This window comes from Narcine bancroftii, chromosome 13 (genome assembly GCF_036971445.1).
Source record: "Narcine bancroftii isolate sNarBan1 chromosome 13, sNarBan1.hap1, whole genome shotgun sequence".
In the NCBI taxonomy this organism is placed as follows: domain Eukaryota; kingdom Metazoa; phylum Chordata; class Chondrichthyes; order Torpediniformes; family Narcinidae; genus Narcine; species Narcine bancroftii.
In genome coordinates, this window is record NC_091481.1 from 25,689,983 (window position 1) to 25,697,988 (window position 8,006).

An 8,006-nucleotide genomic window follows, 5' to 3' on the forward strand; every position below is an offset into this window, starting at 1 on the left:
TGTAGAAATCCTCGATGGAATGAAGACTGGTGCCCATAATGTCACAAGCTGAGTTAACAACCCTCTGGAGTATTTTTCTTGTCCAGAGCATTGGTACTTCCATACCAGTGATGCAACCTCCCAGAATAGTCTCTATGGTACACCTGTACAAGTTTCTGAGAGTCTTTGGTGATGCAACAAATCTCCTCAAACTCCTCAAAGTTTGATTGGTAAGCTTTCTTTCTGTGATTGATTCAACACAGAGGCTCGAGGAAAGATCTTCAGAGATGTTGACACCCAGAAATTTGAAATTCTTGACCCTCTCCACTGCACACCCCCTTGGTGAGGACTAGTTCGTGTTCTCCGGATTTCCTCCTGAAGTCCACAATCATCTCTTTAGTTTTGCTAACATTGATTGCAAGATTGTTGTTGCGACACCACTCAGCTGGCTAGTCACAGAAGGAGCAATCCCTGTGGAAGGCAGAAAGGGGAGGAGAGTGGAAAATGTATCTGATAGTGGAATCATGTAGTACGTGGAGGAAATGCCAGAGGATCTTACGTTGAATGCCAGTGGGTTGATAGAGGAGGACAAGGGGAATCATATCCTTGTTGAGCATGGGGGCAAAGGGGGCCATGGCAGATGTGAATCATTTCCGCATGCTCCTGCCTCACCAAACTGTATCCACTTACCTCGATTCCATCTTGTTCCCCTGGTCTAGTCCTTCCCCACCTACATCACTTCAACTTCCAGTTCCCTGAACTCAACAGCCACATTTTCATCATGGATGTTGAATCACTATACCTTTCCATTCCCTGAAGGCTTAGAAGATCTTCATTTCTTCAACTACAGACCCACTCAGTGTCCCTCCACCACCCTCCTCCAACTGGGAAAAATTGTCCTCATCTTCAATAACTTCTCCTTTGACTTCTCACTTTCTCCAAGTCAAAGGGGTAGTCATGGCATGGGTCAACTGGGTTTGTGAATCTTAGGTAGGAGGTTGAACCAGGCAGTATGGGGATGGGAAACAATAAAGTCAGAGGCTGTGTCAGGAAGATGACTGGTAATGAGTTCAGATATAGTGCGCGAGACAGTGATATTATGAGTTTTGGTGGAGTCCTGTTGACGAGGAAGTGTCTGAGAGTTGTCATCTGGCTTCAGCCAGATGGAGGTCAGTGCACAAGACCATAACATCACCTCCCTTGACTACAGGTTTGATAATAAGGTTGGGATTGGTGCAGAGAGAGAAGAGGGCAAGGCATTCTGAGGGAGAGAGATTAGAGTGAGTGTGGGTAGCAGTGAAGTCAAAACAGTTGATGTCTTAGTAGCAGTTAGAAATATAAAACTTCAGAGCAGACAGGATTGTCTGTACTTTCACAAAGTAACTTTTTTTGCATGAGGATAACTGAATATTTATCATCTCAATTTTATGTATTGCCTCTTTTTTAAATTCAATCAAGTGAACAATTGTTGTTTTTGTATTTTTTTTATATACAGTATCTGTTCTTCTACGGCAAGTACGAATTTTGGTGCTTATGTACGTGTTTATGGCAATAAACTTATTATCATTATATTGTCTGGCAATAAAGATCAGCAAATCCATTGCCTTCCCAATTGCTCACTAACTTCATGTTAACATTCAGAAATTTATATACAAGAACTTGCAGCTTGCTCTGAACACCAATTTTTTTCAATTTCTTAGCTTTTTAAAAATGTTTTGCTTTTCCATGCTTGCTACCAAGGTGAATAATTTCATATTGGGGAAAAAAGCTCATGAGATGTGCATTGATTTCTTCTAGCAACTCTAACCTAAATGACTAGTTGGCTTGCACCTGAAAAGATCACATTTTTGACATGTCTCTGCTGCAAGCTTTCCTTTCTTGTAATAGGTGTAGCTTTTCACTTCTTTCTCTCAGCTGACTTGTACTCAGGCAAGTCCTGCTGAGAGAAGAATGCCTTCATTGTTAACATTTCATAAGTTATCTAATTTCCTGTCAATTATTCTCTCTGTTGCAAAAGCCACTGATTTTTTGTGTGTTTTCTATTGAATGTAGAGCAAACATGGTCATCTAGAAAGGAGGTTCAAGGTTCCTTTTAGTCAAGTAATAAAACATTATAAATGTAATATGCATGATATACTTCAACTTTTATTTGCCTTACGGCAGACAAAGTCGCCATGAGCTTTGTGCGGCGCTTCCAATTATAAGAGAAAGAGAAGCAAAAAGAGTCCCGAGTCACAGTGTCTGTGGACCCACCTCCAGCACTCCCACAGCCTCCACAGCCAAACAGACTCCAGTCCAAACCATCAGCCACCCAAGTTTCAGTTCTAAACCAGATCAGAGCACCTTCAGTGCCTGAGACCCTTCAGGACCCTTTCAGAGAGTGAGAAAGATAAGATTAAGGGTTTCTTTTGCAACCCATGCTCCATGCAGGATAAGAAGTGAGGCCTGCTCTCAAGATACTTCAAATGAGCAAAGATAATGCCAAAACAACTTTCAAGATAAAGTTCTTCAGGAAATCCGAAATTTACTCCCTTGCCATTGCCTGCATCTGATGACGATAATGACATTTTTTTTTTTTTTTTTTTTTAAAAAGAGTTTAGACTGCTGTTCTCTCAGTACGTGTTAAGTCTGATGAATATTGATATATTCAGGCAGTGGAGTGCTTTGTTCACAACAGCTGTTTGAATAAAGTTGTGTGCAACAGCAATGGCGTGCCCAAGATGAAGAGCTGGTAGATGCTACTTGCTGTTGGGGTGACTTCCCTAAAGTGTCTCCTTATCCATGCTTGATACCATTTGCCACAGTCAGAGGCTTTATCTGTGAATTTGGGGGAAGGTAGACGTTAATTAATTATCATCTGACTGTTCATCTTTCAAGCAGCTCCGTGGAGGGGAGCTACCTGAAGATGCAGCAATGGTTAAAGGTTTTAAAAAAATTATTGAAAATAAATAAAATTCTTTAAGGTTTATATATTCATGCAAGTGAAGATTGTTTACTGTAAGTACAGTACTTTTGTCTTTAAAACTGTTTATTCTTAATGCAGGTGTATTAGTTAGGCATTGTAAGAGTAAGTTTCAAGCAACCGGAAAATACACTTATCCAGCATCTACAATCCCCATAGGTGCCGATACCAGGGGTTTAATGTATCAGCATATTTTTCAAAGCAGCAAGACCAATAAAGGTCCAACCTCCTGTACTCCTGGAAGTCAAACATAGTTACCACTCCTTCAGGGAAGAAGGAAGGAATGCCACATGATACTGCTGACATATCATTGATTCTTGCAGGATTCATCTCTGTCAGCTGTCTCTTTTAAATCTATCTTTCAGTCCTCTGAAAGAAGACCTTTTCTCCAGCTTCAAAACAATAAAATCACATTTTATACTTATTATGGCACAAGGGGAGATAATTTCTGTTTTATTTGGCTCTCAGCATAGCACTGCAAACAAGGCCCAATACTAATGATCTTGTAAGTCCACACCCCTGCAACTTATTCTCTTCTAAATCAACTTAACCTTTTGATTCTTTTGGCATCTAGCCCACACTGAGACAATGTTAAAGAGCCAATTAGCCTACCAACTCTGGGGTGTAGGAGACCAGAGTGCTCAAATTAATCCCACACTGCCACATGGAGACCATGCAAACTCAAGACAACAACTGAATAAAACACAAAAATCTGGAGCCACTGTAATTGAAGTGAAAAAAACAATGCTGGAGAAACTCAGCAGGTCAAACAGTGTGCATTATAATAACAAAGAAAAAGATGGAAAACAAAAATTTCAGGCTTGAGCCATTCATCAAGGTGTGAGCAAAATGTAGACAGGTGCCTGAACAAAATGGGGGAGAAGAGAGGCAGGGGAGGAGCACAGTCCTACAAGCAAGAGGTAATAGGTGGATAAGGGACGGGGGCTCACAGGGGGAATGGGAAGTAGCAAGAAAACTACAAAGAGAGGACTCCACCCCACTAGCCTCTGCATTCAACATAATATCCTCCACAACTTCTGCCACCTACAAAGAGATCCCACCACCAATTGCCTTCCCCTCTCCCTTTCTGTTAGGACCACTGCCTCCACATCCCTTCCCACAAATTGCCTCTGTGGTACTTAGTCCTGTGACGGCAAGAAATACCACACATGGACCCACACCTCCTCCCTCACCACCCTTCAAGGCCCCAAGCATGCCCTGCAGATCAAGCTACATGCTTGGTGAGACTAGGTGCAGACTGGAAGATCATTTCATTGAGCACCTGCTACAATAGCAATGACCTCTCAGTGATCAACTATTTCAATTCCACACCCCGTTACCACACTACATGACTATCTCTGACCTCGTGTTCTACTAAGCCAAGGCCACCTGCAAATTGGAGGAACAACATCTTGTATTCCATTTTGGCAGTCTTCAGCCAGACAGCATCAACATTGACCCAATTTCTATTAATCCCCTCATGAGAGTCTCTCCCTTTCCCTGTTTTTTGGACTCCTTTCCTCTAGTTCTCCACCATTTTCCCTTCCTTTTCCTGTCAAAGAGCTACCTCAACCCTCTCCTCCTACCTCCTGAATTGAAAGGCCCCATTCCTTCAGCTGAGTACTTCCAAATTAAATGGTGTCACTCATATTTATAGCTAAAAACTCAAAAGCTATTGAAAGAAGTGCAGAAAACAAATATACAATAAAATCTCAGTTATCCAGAATTCAAACAACCAGAAAAAAAAAATCACTGAAAATAGGTAAAATGAATGAGTTAAAATTGGCACCCCTAGCAGTCAGTTTGACAATCCAAACAATATACAACCTCAAGCAACCACAAAATTCACTTATCCGGCATTTACCAGTCCCTGTGCTGGATACCAGGGGTTTTATTTCCATGGAAATAGCATGGAATTAAGCCCTTTGGACCAACTTGATATTGCTGATAAATTTGCCCATTTGAATTTGTTCTGTTTCTCAGTATTTGGCCCACATCCCTCTCACCCTTTCCTCTCGATGTACCTGTCCATGTGTTTTTTGAATGTTGTAATTCACTACCACTTCCTCTGATGAAGGATCCTCCTGAAGTGGTTTAATCGCCTCTGCTGCAAAATGACTGTTGCAGTGCCTTCTTTTGGCACTTTATTTCAGCTTCAATCCTTGTGCCATCAGACTGAGCTTGGAGGATGAACAACCCAAGGTTGTATTCAACCACACTGGTTTGTGGACATGACTTGGCACTCAGTACTGTGTGCCTTTTACACACAGCTTGAAAGCTGGATTTTCTCTGCCTTCAAGGTCTGTGTACAAAAAACCCAAGGTAGATAGGAGGGGGGAGGGGTATCTAAACTCACTCACCTTCAATACTCCAAGAGGGGTACTACCAGCAGTAGAGTGTCATGCTCCATGACCAATCTAAAATGGTATTCCTGTCTTGACAGGTCGAAACAGGAAGGACTGATGACATCGTGATGACATCTTCAGCCTATGGCAAAAGTGCAGGAAATTCAAATTTATTTTGACTGTGCAGCAGTGGCACCTCTGGGCACATGTTTTACATCCCATATCTTTTGCTTCAGGAAGCCGGCTTGCAGTGTGACACATCTCATAGGGCCGGCTTTTTGCATTCAGCGTGAACAGGCATGCTGGCTTCCCAAGACGGGTCATATCTATGGAGATACTGCAGCTTTGCAGTCTAAAAGGGCTTTATGAATCAAATAGTCTCACTGCCTTCCATACATTCTTTCATAATGGTGACTATATGAATTAACCCAGACTTCAGTCAGTCTGGCAATAATTTCAGCCACTTTCCTACAACTGCACTGATTCACAAAACCCAAGTAAGAAAAGACAATGAGATGGGAGCTCAGCAGGTCAGTCAACATCCATGGGAGGAGAAGTAGTTAACTTTTCAAGTAAATAAACTTTCAATGGAATTGGAAATGTATCAAAACAAGTGTATTTTGCATTCCATAAGTGGAAGGGATGGAGTGTAATGAAGGAATACCTGATTCCATGAAATCAGTCATATATAATTGTAAATATTAGAGGACCAAATTCTGAACCCTGTGACACCAACAGCAACTAGCTGCCACATTTTTCATTCCCTGTTGGCCAACCAGCTATGCAAACACATCAGTACTTGAAGCCCCAATCTCATACATTTCTGTTCTGTACAAATGGCAATGAGCCAGAAATTGCATGGAACTGCCAGCATTTACATCATTATTGCCATCATCAAGCTCCGAGTATGAATATATACATCCTGTACTTGATGGATGAGCTCCAGGTCCACTACTGGATGCTTTAAATTATCTAATTTTTGTCTACATTTTCAATTTAATTTAATCATTAATTCATTATTAATAGTTTTTTAATGCCTCTGGAAGTCAACAACCCTAAAGCTGGAGTCATGGCTTTTTAATATTTTAAATTTAAATGTTAATTTTTTTATATATAAACAGCCTTACAGCACAATAACAAGCCATTTCTGCCCACTAATCTGTGCTGTCCAATTAGCCTACGGTGGGAAAACCACACAGACATGGGGAGAACATACCAATTCTTACAGACAGCACAGGATTCGAATCCTGGTCCCAATCGCTGGTGCTGTAATGGCATTGTACTATCCGCTATGCCAAATGTGCAGCGGCTTTGGCACCTGACAAACATTTTTGGTGTCATACCCAAATGGCATGGTTATGAAGGTTAAAGTGGCTATTCTTTATGCACTAAAAACTGTGGGAGGTACACAATGGATCAAACAGCATCTGTGGAGGCAAATAGATGATGGAACACAAGGATTAGGAGCAGGACTAAGCTGTCTGGCCTATCAAGCCTGCTCCACCATTAACCGTGGACTCAGCTCCATCTACCTACCTTCACCCCTCCTCCCCCCAACCCTCAATTCCCAATTATGCAAAAATCTGTCTGAAATAGGTTTAGTGAGGCAACCTCTACTGCTTCCTTAGGCAGAGAATTCCATAGATTCACTAGCCTCTAAGTTCCTCCTCATCTCCATCCTAAATATACACCCCAATTCTTGAAGCTATGTCCCTTAGTTCTAATCTCAGAAACCAAAGGAAACAACTTTCCTGCCTCAATCCTATCTCTCCCTTTCATAATTTTATGTTTCCATAAGATCCCCACTCATTCTTCTGAATTCTAGCTCATTGGCTAGCCCTCTCTCATCTCTGGAATCAACCTGGTGAGCCTCATCTGCACCACTTCTAAATTCAGTATTTCCTTCCACAATTAAGGAGCTGTGAATTGCCCTCATTACTCCAAGTGCCACCTCAACAGTACCCTGTACTGTTGCAGCAGAACACCCCAACTCAAACTCAATCCTTCTAGCTATAGCTAATATTACATTTGTTGTCTCGATTATCTGCAAACCTTCCTTTACAATTCATGCACAAGCACTCCCAAGACTCATTGCACAACATGCAATATTTCACTATTTACAGAATCAGCAGATCTTCTACTTTTTCCCACAAAGAGGACAAATCCCTGTGACACCCTGGTTTCATTCTAATAAAATTCTAGGAAGTCCTCCTCAAGACTGCCTTGATCAACTTCATTTGCCCAATTTAAGTACAAGTTAAAATTACAGAATGTTTATTGCCTCTACCACTGTAATGTTATTATTTAATGGCCTTTCAACTACTTCCACTAGTGATTTTTCCTAATCTCAATCCAGATAGATATAACATTCTCCTCCATAGATCCTACATCATTTCTCACTATTGTCCTGATCTCATCCTTGGTCAAGACCACTTCCCTACAACCCTTACCTTTCTGCCTACCCTTCTGAATTATATGCATTTGGATTTTTAATTCCCAGTCATCTCCACCCTCCAACCACATTTATGTAATAATGAATACATTATACCCCTTTCTACTGATCTGTGCCACAAGTTGACTGTCCTTGTTTAGAATACTATTGGCATTCAAAGTGCCCTTACACTTGTTGCCCTTTTACAATCTAGTTTTTTTGTGTGTCTTTTGTGTTTGACTTTTCTGTACTTAATCTTACTTTTCTTATTTCTGACTATTAAACTTGG

General features: G+C 41.2%; 1 long non-coding RNA gene across 1 annotated transcript in view; it reads left to right on the forward strand.

Moving 5' to 3' along the window:
• LOC138748178 (uncharacterized) overlaps positions 1-5,828 on the forward strand; it is a 91,753-nt gene extending 85,925 nt beyond the window's left edge. The window contains exon 5 of the long non-coding RNA XR_011347851.1: positions 5,385-5,828. This is a non-coding gene — a long non-coding RNA (uncharacterized lncRNA). The remainder of the gene's footprint in view (positions 1-5,384) is intronic.
• The last annotated feature ends 2,178 nt before the right edge of the window (positions 5,829-8,006 follow it).